Source organism: Trachinotus anak, unplaced genomic scaffold (assembly GCF_046630095.1).
Source record: "Trachinotus anak isolate AG129_WGS33_773 ecotype Australia unplaced genomic scaffold, CSIRO_AGI_Tana_v1 ptg000010l, whole genome shotgun sequence".
Lineage (NCBI taxonomy): Eukaryota > Metazoa > Chordata > Actinopteri > Carangiformes > Carangidae > Trachinotus > Trachinotus anak.
Genome location: NW_027273861.1, coordinates 3,058,271 through 3,071,463, shown reverse-complemented (window position 1 = coordinate 3,071,463; position 13,193 = coordinate 3,058,271). Strand labels below are relative to the sequence as shown.

The 13,193-nt window shown below is 41.2% G+C and overlaps 1 long non-coding RNA gene across 1 annotated transcript; it reads right to left on the bottom strand.

Moving 5' to 3' along the window:
• Nucleotides 1-8,929: 8,929 nt before the first annotated feature.
• LOC139626108 (uncharacterized) lies at nucleotides 8,930-12,304 on the bottom strand. Its single transcript, XR_011692113.1, has 3 exons — nucleotides 12,134-12,304; nucleotides 11,406-11,584; nucleotides 8,930-9,496 (listed from the first exon to the last, which is right to left on the bottom strand). It is a non-coding gene; the product is annotated as an uncharacterized lncRNA (long non-coding RNA).
• Between the last annotated feature and the right edge of the window lie 889 nt (nucleotides 12,305-13,193).

The following is a 13,193-nucleotide window of genomic DNA, read 5'->3' as shown; positions in this document are numbered from 1 at the left end:
CATACCCAAAAACTAACCCATGAGTAAAACAAACATATTTTTCCCCTCAGTGAGAAAACTGGAGGAAAGGTGTCCAGCAGCCTGCATCACATGTAGCAGCTCACAAAACTCAAGGTTCGAGACAAATCCTGGTTTGGGGTCGTAGTTCAACAGATTTTTGATACACAACAAAAGATTACATTTCTTTTTTATTTATTTAAAAGAGTATAAATTGTTAATTTTAGCCCTGTAAATTATGTTCATTTATACGTCTCACAGTTTATGTCCAATGCTAACATTCAGTGCCAGTGTGTGGTGTGTTCTTTATGCAATGAAATAAAGAGTAAGGATGAGGAAGATGAGGACGGACACGCAGCCAGTTAGACTTTGATGCTGTAAACTGGAGTTGGCCCTCTGATACAGACCTTTGTCTTTGCATCATTTTGCCCTCACCCTGCCGTCTGCAGACACTTTAAAAAGTGACTGACATTGAAATTTTAAGTGGATGTGGGTTGGCTCCCCACAGTGATGCTGGAAGCTGTAATCCTGTTCACACTGTACACACATTTTTTAAAAATGATTTTGTTTGTTTATTTTGCTAAATGAGGGAATCTGCTGCCTAATTAATGCCAAACATTTTTGGATTTCGATACACATGATTCAAATATATCAAGGATAACAATAAATGCAGCGTACTACAGCTTTACAATTAGTATTAGAGAAGAAAGCAGATGACATGCAGCAAAGGGCCTCAGCTCAGACTCGAACCTGGACCACTGTGGTTAAATACAATGGTTTTAGAGCTGCGCTCTACCAGGTGAGCTTTCAGTGCATCACACTGTACAGTTACTCTTATTTTAAAAAGGCAGCCATACATGTATTTTCTTAGCACACAGAGCTCATCAGTTTATTGCTCACTGATAAACTTCTCCAGTCCAATTTAGACTATAACTAGTTTGGTTTCACTTGACCATCACATTATTCACAGCAAGGGATATGAGACATATTGCATCATTTTACCTGCAAACAAACATGATTCCGTACGACACGGGATGGGTCGCGACCTTAGTGGGAAACCTAAATGTAGCCTTCGAGCAGTGTGTGCTATGGAGTATAATCCTGCCAGTGCCACTGGCTCTCCACAATGTTAAAGCACTCAGGGTGGAGGGTTGGGTGAACAAGGTGTCTGCTGAGGAGGAGGAGTCTGTTTGCATCTTGTTCCCTATACCAACATTTCCACTTGGTTTCTTTTAACTGACACCACAATCAGCCTGGTATCAACAACTGGTGTATGAATAACACACAATTTCTGATGTTATGACTACGTATTTGTTGCTTTTTGCAATTCTCATCTGACTAACCCCTTACCCTAATTGAAACAGCGTTAAATGACACGTGGAAAGCTTTAAATGCAAAGACATAACACATGAAATGTACTTACAAGTGGCATGTTTACTTACAAATAGCTTCTTTAATACATTATTAGACCAAGTAAAGACAGACACATACTTTTCACCTTGAATCCTATGATGTATATATTTACCACAGGACTAGGTGTAATATCTCGTTCTCTTTTTCTTTAATCTCTCTTTCACTTTTAATCAATCAACCATATAATTTGTTTACTGTCATCTCTCCTTCTCAGTAACTTTCTTTCACCTTCACCCACAGAAGCACCCTGACCTGGAGCTGTGTGAGAAGTGTCCCTGCATAATGACCTCTCAGACCATTTCATGTACACTGGTGCTTCACATAATCAGACAATCAGAGATTTGCCTCTGGAAGAAGCTGCTGTTTCTAGCAGCTGTGTTTGTCATTTGCGTTGTCTTTGGCAAGTTTCAGTGCAGAGTTACAAAAACAAACGCTGAGTTGCCAGAAGAAACTACCACATTTAACTCTAATGATACCCTATGTATCCTCATGAGCGTTCTCAGTTACCTAAGAACATAAAGGGTTCTTGAAAGTGTCTGTCGTCTTTATCACTTCATAAAGGAACAGACACACATCAACATGGCTCTCTAACTTCCAACATTTAGATCTGTTGTGATGTAGATCATCTAAATCTTAAAAATGTAAACCACCAGTCTAAAGCCTTGTGAAGATGGTGGTTTAAGTAGAGATGGGAATTTAAAAGACTATAAGCAAAATTATTATATTAACAATGGATCACAAATGATTTATAGAGCTTTATAGTATCTTTTATCACTCTGAGATCAGGCAGCTCTTCTCATAAACCAACTGTGCTAAGCCAGTGTTATACTTTACACATCCACAAGTACACAAGCCTCTGTGTGGCATAAAATTCATCACCAGAGGGTTTATGCAATGCTCTGGTGCAGATATCTGCGTATGCAGCACACTACAAGGGTAACAGCTGTGCAATAGCAAACATGAATGCTGAGTTTGAAGGTACAGCACTAACCCCACAATTGATCTTTAAAAGAACACAAAGACGATCAAATATGTTGTAATTCTTCTGGCAGGGATGTCAACATTTTGATTTGATTCGTTGTGCACATGTGTGGAATGTGTCCCCCAAGCCGACCCCATATAAATGTATATAGTGTATAACTAATATGGTGTATAAGACCTTACTGGCACCAAGTGGCAGACGGACAATGTTAACAACCAGAATGTAATAAATAAAACAGATATTTTCTGGAGACCAGAGGCTAATATTGTTCTGTGTCTGCTGGTACAATCCAGGATGCAGAGGAGTAGAAGCTGCTGGAAACAAGTCGAAACACAAAAGTAAATAAGGGAAATAAATCTGATGCAGCACTTGCATTGTAAAATGTTTTTGTCTGTTTGGCTGATGGCAGCAATTCTATATATTGCTATAATATAATATAAGAGAAAGGTTAGCATGAAAACAACAATAGCGTTAGCCTAAACTGGAAGAAATTCTCAATGTTTTTGTCAGAGTGTATGTATCCTGCTGTGTCCTCAGAATTTACATTACACTTTGTCAGAATTAATGAAGCTCTAGCATAAGTTCAATCAGGAAGACCTATCCTCTTGCTTGCATATGCTGTATATAATCCTAATTAAGGCACACCTCTTCTCACACATTCACTCATTATTCCCTCTTTTTTCCGGCCCCTGGATGTCATTGTCCTATCAGCTGTTCAGTCAGCTCTTCACAACTAACCAATAGCAGGGCGACACAATTTCTCGTTAGCCTATCCTCTGCTGGCGCCCCCTTTTTAAAGATGTTCCTTCTCAGTTTTAGTTTCCTGTTCTGCTGATGTGCGCCCCTCCTCCTCCCCAATCTCCACCTGGTTCCAGAGTTCATCAGCCATAATCTGTCTCAGAGGGTTCTTCAGTCTTCTCTGCATCTGAAGACTCAGCCATCCCATCGGCGAGGGATCTTCAACCTTATCAGTTTAGGAGCATTCTCAGCCATCTTCAGCATCAGAGGTTCTTCAGCCATCATCAGCATCAGAGGGATAGTCAGCCACCACCACCACCAGTGTTTGGTCTCGGGGGGATTATATTCATATACGTTCATGTATTTTGCTGCTGCTCATCCTAAACCTAAACATCTCCCCCACGAGACCAAGTGCCAAAGTCTATAATTTCAGCACTATTCATCACATGTCTTGTCTAATTAAAATACTTACTTTCACTTCATTCACTTGTCTCTCCTGATTGAAATAGCTTTATTAACATTTCCATTACATATAGATTACTTTAAAACAAGTATTTCCTCCACCATCTTATGGAGCCATATAAAATCTACTAGATCTATAGAGCTCAAAGCTAACTCTGCTAACTGGGAGGTATCCTTCTTGAGATAATGAATAATTTTCACCCATTTTTTGGGATTCGTGCACTTCAGAGCACAAAAACAACTTTTCATGTTGATCTGCCTCTAAGCTCTGAGTTCCCATTCACTTGAATGGACAATTGTTTTTCAAAAAGATTATCTTATCAACTCATATGACGATAAACACATCAGTGTTGTGTTCACAGCTTTTCCCCACAGACCTCAAAGTGACTGATTAATCAGCTTTTGAGTTTTAAATAAAGGTTTTCCATGTGAATTGGAACAAAAACTTGCAGCTTTGTCAGTTTGGGATTTGGCAGTAAAAAATTAGATGTCATGTTTGTCTTCATAAGACTAATGTTACTGGTGGTTGGCTTTATGTCAATTAAATGCGTTCTACTTGGAGGCTGAGGTTGACCTCTGACCTGTGACCCTAGTTTAACTAACCCTCACCAGTGTACTACAAGGAGATAAACACTCCCAGCTGCAGACGTTCTCAATGGCCTTTAACTGAAGGGGAGGAGAGTCCATTATGCAGCAACAGTCGAAGTAGGCTCAAGACTCTTGTAGTACACTTGTGGGAAGTCACTTGAGACTGTTGGATCAGCAGATAACAAGAATTCAAATGTGCATGGACAATAGACTTTCACAGTGTTTTTTATTTATTTATTTTTTTTAATGAAAATAGGTACAGTATTTTGATTAAACCTCATTTGAGAATAACTGCAATGTCATGAAGAATATTCATGTTGACATTGCTGCAATTTATTCAGTCTTTGTGTTTGCACTTCCTTCTGTGTTTATTTTCAGCCTTTGCTGAGAACCTCTCTGTGTAAACCAGTGTATTTACCAGCCAGCGTAAATCATACAATGTGTGTACAGAGAAGGAAAAGACAAATCACCTGACACATTTTATGATTTGCTCTTTTATTTAAATAATGACACTAGTTTTGCTTGGGATTACAGATTACTACGTAGCTTCATCATTAATTATGGTCTGCCCTGTTTGTTTAGTTGGTCTCCTCTTTGATTGGATAATGATATGCTGAGCTGCGACAACAGATACAGATGAACAAAGAAACATTTCACACTACACCAGCAATTATCTCACCATGTTTTACACCCGCCGATGAACTGTAAGCTTTATTCCAAACAAATGTGGGTTTACAGAGATGTCCGAAAAACCCTCTGATGATAGCTCGGCTCGGCTCATAAAGGAAATGAAATGTGAGATTATGAGTTTCAACATGTAGTGTCTTCACCGTGGGCTAGAGTAGTTGTGTGCACATATTTTTCCCAAGGGAGACCTTTGTTGGATTTAAAATGTTGCTAATAAAAGCTTTGAGTTGATATTTCTGTTGTACTGTCTTCATCTCTTCAAAATGAGAACTCTGTTACTTGTACTTCAAGAACTTCTTTGAGTAAATTGTTGTTGTTGGAGTTCTATTAATGCAACATACTGTATATTTTATCAGTAAAACCTTTTTAATCTGTTTCACTTGGATGCATTATATTTTTTTATTTATTGTTTATCCACTTTGTATTCAGTCAGTGTGAGTTGTGTTCTCTCCTCCACAAACTTCACACAGGTTGCTGGTCCTCTGATCCTCTGTTGAGGCTCATTACACTGAGTTTATGGATACAGGTACATGTATGATAGGTCTGATAGATAGGATCCAGATTTGTTTTGCTTACTGATCGATTTTCTCTCTCAGGCTTCTCTCTGGAGCTCTAGTAACTACAGGTCAGTCAGCCAATCAGAAGAGAGGATCTGAGCGTCTCTTCTGATTGGCTGACTGTTTTCTGAGCCATCTAATAAAAATATAGCAAATTTCAGGTAAACACTCAGAGAAACCAAATCCGGCAAGGTTTGGATGGTGGGTCCAGGTGGGTGAGGCTTTGGGCATGGCTGAGAGTGGTGACTGCTTTGTTGTGACATCACAAAGTTCCAGAAGTCCTGACTGCTGGTTTTAAGGGTCAGTTTCTGAATACAGGCTGTGTGCATTTGTCTGTGGACTGAGGCTTTGATACTTTCACAGTATTAATATAGAACCTAGACCTGCTTTATAATCAAAAACACATGGACATCTGACTTCATATAATATGAGACCTTTAATAAATGCAGATGTAATAACCTCTTTAAGAAAACCTTCACATTTCTTCTAGACCAACACGAGATTGTCTTGATAATCAAAAAGGAAGTGCTTAGGAAGTAACTACTCACGTAGTATATACTGTGTATGTTAGTACTCAAATAATTTGTCAGACATTAGTTATACAAAATGCAGAACCAGTGTGACCAACTAGTGCTGACAAAGACCGGACTGGTGGAGGAAAGTGACGTCTGATATCAAGGGTCTGGAATAAATACTCAAAACAGTTTCTGAGAGAGTAATAGTAGTTGTAGGACTAGGAGTATAGTGTCTATGAAGGCACTGCTCAAGTAGTAAATATGTTAGTACTCAGATGATTTTACTTCTTGAGGTTTTATTTTTATAAAATAACAGTTTACTCGAGCACTGACGTGTTTGGTTTTTCTGTCCAGCTTCTTTAAAAGCTGTGGATTTGAAAGTGACCGTTGACTGTAATTATTTATCCCAAATAAAATAAAGGCCTGAACGATCTTTTCTAAATGTGCGGTCAATTAACCCTGAAGTATCTGATTGTCAGCAGTCACCCCCATTATGTCTGTGAATCTCCTGATTGAAGATCATGAATAGCACAGTGCAGGTTTTCGTTCCCGTGGATGGCAGTGACCACGTTGGAGGTTGAATGTAACGGCCTGATTATCTGCAAGTCCTGTGGGAAACATGACAAACATCCCACCGATGTGGACGCCACTTGTTCAGAAGCAGCTCCTTACACCAACAAAAGTCATAGCCCAGAAATCTATACAGGGATACAGTCACTACAAATGTGTCTGCACTTGCTCCTGAAGCCACCTGTTTTTCCGCTTCACATGATACACACATGCATGGAGATGCACACATATGCACACACATATTGCAGCAACAGTAGCTACAGCAGCTGCGGTGGGGTGCCATCACTGGTCATGTCTTCATACGTTTGATCCTTTAGACTGGGAGCTTTACTGCTGGAGGAGAAAAAAACAGCAAAACTGAGCTAATGTGTGTCTTTGTCCTCCATGGGAGGGGAGAGCCTTTCTTCTCCCCAAGTACAAATCGCAAGACTTTAGCTGCATTCTCCCATGACAGAGGGAGGCAATGGCAGAGAGAAAGATCCCAATCAGACATTGATCTGAACCAAACTAATCCCCCATTGGTGCCAATGTGACCTTAAAAAATCGGCTTAGAGCAGCTCGGTTAAACTGGACACGGTTTTCTATTTAAGTGGCCCCAGCACAGCCCACCCTAATTTTGCCACCCACAGACATTAGTAGAAGAGAATTAAGACACATACATACATAACCCCTTTCATTACAGAGAGGGTGGGGCTGTGGGTGGTGTATCTGCCGCCTTCACACAGCGAAACTGCTCCACAAGCCGGATAAGCTGTGGGCCTGATGAGAGGAGATGGGACCATATCTACTATTTTATCTCTGAACCTCTGCCACCATTGTTTAATGTGTTTTTTATGTTGTTGTTTTTTTTTTGTTTTTTTGTTTTTTTTTTCCCAAGTATGGAAATGAAGGCCTTCTGTGGGCTCATATGCTCTGCACGAGTTGGTTGAGAACTTATACAACAAACACTTTATGATATTAAACTTATTTTGTTTTTTGCAGGGATGCCTGCCTTTGTGTGTTAATCTCAGCTTTAACAAAAACATGGTGTAGGCAGGAGATTTACTGTTAAAAAGAGTCAAAGGTCAGAGGTCAAAACCAAACCCTGGTGCTGTTATTTGAGTGGTTATTGAGTACTGCAGGAATGAGTCATAAAACCTGGAAATTAGTTAGCATTTTAGCTTCTGTCCCAAAGTCTACTGGTTTTTTTGAATGGGGTTTTGGTTAGATGACTGAAATAAGGTCTGTGGTTCACACACGCTCATGACATTTTCATGTTTTATTCTACAACACAAACTACAGTCAGTAAATACCACCGTCCTGATTTCTTTAAGCTTCTACATCTCTTAAAAAAGGGTGGTTGCTAACAAGTAGCTAAAAATGACAACAGAGGTTGGAGCTACAAACTATCACTAAATTTGTAAGAGGAAAGGCTTTTGTAGAAGAGCTCAGAGCTGAATCAAACTGCAAGTTGGAAGTTTAGTGGTGGTGACAAAACTTGTCAGAATCATAAACTTTTCTTTGTCACAGAGTTTATTTTCTGCAGTGATTCAAAAAGCATATGTAAATATCTCATTGGCTTCTTTTTGAGGGAACCAGGGTGAAGCTAACATCCAGGTTAGCCTTCAAAAATACGTCATCCACTCTGTATGGCACTCTTCCAATACACATGCATCAGACTGTTTTTAAAGTTAGTCAACCCAAAGTCATTTCTAAAGCACTTGGACCTGTGCTATCCCTGCAGCACAGCAGTCGGGCTGCAGCAGGGAGCATGTAGGACCCCAAAACCCAGGAACAGTACAAAGACCTCCAAACAGGACCGAAGCAGTCTGTGACCAAAAATCATTTGCCATGTTCTGTGAACCAGCCAGTGTCACACAAGCTTCCCTTGGCTGCAGCTAACGTCTTCACTTCTGTTTGTGATTAGAGAGCATGAGCCCCAACAGCTATAATCTCAGCTCCTCTGAGTCTGTGCCCGCCTGCCTGTCTGTCTGTGGCTGTGTAGGAGGTTAGCACATGAATGGATAAGAGGAACACTAGCGGGGACTTTGTTTAGGGGTTCAGTCAGACTGTATGAGACTAACGAACATGAAAGAGGCTAAAGAAACATTATAGATGTAGATCTGTGTTGTGGCCCGCTGGTTTACAGGCTCATCGGAAGACAGACGACTATTTTAAGCACGGGTAAAAAGCATCTCAGCTTTGTTAGCGAGGCTGAGCCCATTGTGGAGATGTAAAAAAAAAAAAAAAATCAACCACAGTAAAACCTACCATATCCTGTGATTTATACGAGCACCAATGCAGCCACAATCGTCCACTGCCACTTCCAGGGATCAACGGCTAAACCAACAGCCAGTGAGAGGCATTTGGGGTTGCTGGCAGCGGGCCAGGGCCCATAGAGAGGGGTCCCATTATAAAGCCAGATCCTCCTATTATACAGCCTGCAGCACAAAGACTCCGCTGACAGACATCGCACAGATACACTGAACACAATCACACAGAGAGCTCACAGAGTCTGTCAGTGTGACATTTATTTTACGACTTTACTCTGGTATGACACATTTCTGTGATTACAGACACAGTCCAATCACTCATTCATGAACAATAATGGGAATACATTGCAAAGAGTATTTTCCACTTTTTTTCAGTTTTTTTGGGAACATGAAGATTTATGATCACACTGCATGTGGAAAATGTGAGATTTTGTTTGTTTAAGTTGTTTTGTTTGAGCAATGCAGCAGAGTGAGTCTGTAAACTGCCCTGTGAGGTGCCTGTTTACTGTTTAGTCTGCACCATCCGACAACACAGGCCTGGCCTGCGTCCTGTCTACTACTGTGTCTTTCTGCAGGCAGGCAATCAGTGTGTGTATATGTGCTTTTAAGTGCGTGTGTGTGTTTGTGTGTGTTTCAGCACCTTCATAAATCACTCAGTGGAGTTCTCCTGGACGTCTGGCTGACACATCAAAAGGCGGGCTGTCCAATCAAGACATGAGCAGTAATCTTAGCCACCTACAGCAGGAAAACACACACACGCATACACACACGCACACTGACTTTATACACTTGAGCTCAGAGACATGCAAAACCCTATTATGTCACTGGTTGTCACAGTCACACATTTGTCTTGTCAGAGAAGGAGGCAAGATGGCACACAGAGGGGGATTTGATTATTAATCTGTTGGCGGGGATGCGGCGAGGGGATTTGGTTGTCAGTGAAGGTCGTCGGTAAGTGTCGGCCCGAACCCACTCTGAACTCAGTTATCTACACTTTGCTACACAAGTCAGTGTCTGGGTTTGAAACTGAAAAACATTAACTTTAGCTCATCTGCCCTCACAGATTCAGTTTTCGTCAACTGCCCCAACTTCAACAACACATTATGTCACTGAGCAGTGATGCAGTTTGAAGAAAGGTCCAGCATAAATAAAAAAACAGCAGTTTTACCGAACCAAACCAAACCACATCAGATCTGGCTCCTGAGTGTCAACAGTGACGGCCTCAACAATCCCACATTTCAACTGGAACAATCCTTTTTCACTCTGTTTGTGTCTCTCTGTTATTTCCATGTTAGGTCCAGATCAAAGTCCAGGGCTTTTTTCCAGCATTGTTCCTGACAGGTTGGAGCACAAGCAGAGTGCCTACTGGAAACACACACACACACACACTCAGGGTAAAAGAGGCGGCTTACAAAACCCACACCACTCTTAACTCCTCAAGAGAGACAGATGCACTCGAGATTATCCTTAAGATGCTCTCAACGTGTCTTCAAAGGAGAAAAAAGTATAAGAGCAGTCATTAGTAAGTAATCATTCTCAGGATCAGAGTGTAGTTAGATGCTCCACCCAGCTGTGTGCAGGAGATGGAGCAGAAGTGAAAGGCTCGGAAGATAATTCATTTTTGTAATAGAGTTTCAAAGCAGAGCTAATTGTGGGAATATGCTTTAATATTTCTTTTTTTTTTCCATCTGTAAAAATGATTCTCTCTGATCCCTGATTCATCTGGAGCAGCTTGTCTCTGCTCTACATGAACAGACAAACACTGCCCTCTATCTCTGTCAGGAGGAAACACAGGAGTATGATGCACCTTCATTTGTTGGCTCCAAAAATGATATGATCCACTCAGGCCGTCACCCATGGCCCGAGAAGAGCAGCAATTATGTATTTGGCCCTGGATGATAGTGTATTTATGCAGTAATAGAGTTCTGGCCTCGCTTGTTTACAGCTGAGAGACGTGAGCTGCTGTCGACTCGGTGAGGAGGGCGGTCGCTCAGTCGTTAAATTGTTTCTCAGAGGAAACCAGTAGAATTTCATTTACCAGTCCAATCACAATGTGATGTCTCTTTTAACCTGGGGCCGCACTTCGGGGGCCCTCAGCTCACAGTGCCCCTCTAAGAAAACAGCTCTTTGTGACGCTGTCAGCCTGATCTGCGTGTCAGCGCAGTATTTGTTTTCTCACACGCTCCTATTTATTAGCGAGGTTTTTAAAGGCAAAACAAACATTTTCAGTGAGTCCTTCTGGAAACAAAACATTTGACATGTCCACAGGGCAAATGAGAGCTAGGATATCACTGAGGATGTTACTGTGCTGCTTCAAGTAAAAAAAAAAAAAAACAAAACAGTAAAGAATGTAAAAGCTTTTTCTCTGTTGTTGCGGCTTTAATAGCAACAGGCAAATTTCCTAAAAGCAGGTTCAAGTGTGAATGAATGATACATAATTAATTAATATATGTTTTCTGTACATGAGACGATGTTACAGATGTGACAGATGTGATGTGATTAAACATTAAAACAGTGACTCAGTGGGGGCCATTCTTCCATTTCAGATGTCTATGAGTTGTCGATGTTGTTGTTCAGGTCAAAAGAAATCATCTGATATGAATCCAAATGTAAGGGCGGCATGGTTGGTGCAGTGTCGCCTCACAGCAAGAAGGGTCTGGGGTAGTTGCGGGTGTCTGCGTGGGTTTCCTCCGGCTTCCTCTCACAGGCCTGTGCAGATGCAGGTTTAGGTTGATTGGCAACTCTGAACTGGCTGTGGGTGTGAATGGTTGTTGGTCTCTATGTGTCAGCACTGTGATGGACTGGTGGTGTAACCAGTTTCACCTGGGATGAAATGTGACAACAAACACTTGATGTTGCTGCTTTTTATTCAACACCTAAATGAGTTTTTATCATAGTTGGTGTGTGTGTGTGTGTGTGTGTGTGTGTGTGTGTGTGTGTGTGTGTGTGTGTGTGTGTGTGAGTGTGTGTGTGTGAGTGTGTGTGTGTGTGTGTGTGTGTGTGTGTGTGTGTGTGTGTGTGTGAGCCACATGTGTTGGTTACCATCAGTCATAGTAGTGATAAGACATTTGAACAGAATAATAAAACTGAACAAAATGTGCACCAGCTTCAACACACAACATTTATGTGTCTGTGTGAGTCTGTGTTTGTCTGTGTATGTTTGTTGCTGTTACAACTAACCCAGAGTCTTGTAGCAATGAACTAGCTTACTTTACAGCTAACAGCTAAAACATTAGCACTGACAGCTAGCATGACCGATATCCACACAGACACAATAAACATGGTTTAAGTTTGAAGAGTTTAACTACAAAACAGACAGCACTGTCGCAAAAATAAATGAAGTAAAATAAAATTAAAAAAAATTCCTCTTACCTCAAAATGAGTTTTCTCTCTAAATGGTCTGTTTTAGCCACAGGGTGTGACTTCATCACCTGTGGAATAAGGACTAGCCTGAGCCTGTGAATCAGTTGATTCCTAACTTGTTCCTGATTGGAGAAATAGTCACACCCGACCCTGTTACAACCATCCAACTTAATATACATACTTCTGAGTTATAATATAACAGTAACAAAGTTTTCTGTGTGAGTCCGTCATAAATCTGTCAAAACACATCAAACTGTAACAAGACAACAGATGAACACTGTCCTCTAATGAGTCGTCTCCTCACCTGGTCCCCAGACAACCGTCCTCCCCCTACCAGTGACAGTCCACTTTCTTATAACCACCGTATTCATTTCAGATGTGACAGCTCATCACATCTAATCCCCCTTATGGCTGTCTGGTTTCCATGGTAACGCCATGCAGCCATGCGGCTCCTGCGGAGGTGACCTATTTAAGTGGATGAGGACTAGGTACAAATGACAGCGACCTCTGTGGGACTCAGAATAATCTCTATCATTTCTTTGATCGGGGCAACCTGTTGTTCGGCCCACTGTGAGATTAAAACCATCACTCTGGCAGAAACGTCTCTCCAGCTGATAATGACTTCTTCACAGCTTTTTTATGTTCGGAGGTGGGAAAGTTTGAATGACTTTTTCTGCTGATGAAAGTAAAAATTTCTAAATTGTTTCATTTTGCCTGTTGATTATTTGCAGAGCTTCTTTGCCATGTTTTTGAAGGTAAGGATCCAGGGATTTACGTTAACATTTCATACAGTAAAACACAAGCACAGCACCACCTCCTCTGTCTGCTGCTGCCATGTGGGAGGTCAGCTTAGTAACCTAACTCCACCTCCACCCTGTGTGAAGGAGGTGGGCCAAGATAAGGGACTTTAATGGACACATGCTGGGGAATTTGACATGGTTTGTTGAAGGGCCGACATGATTTCCGGACACTGCAGTGTCTGCCTGTGTTGAGCCCGTCTTAATTCAGAGAAACCTTTTTGATCTCCCTGTTTTCCCCTGCTCAAAGTTTAATCATCTGTTCTTTTTCA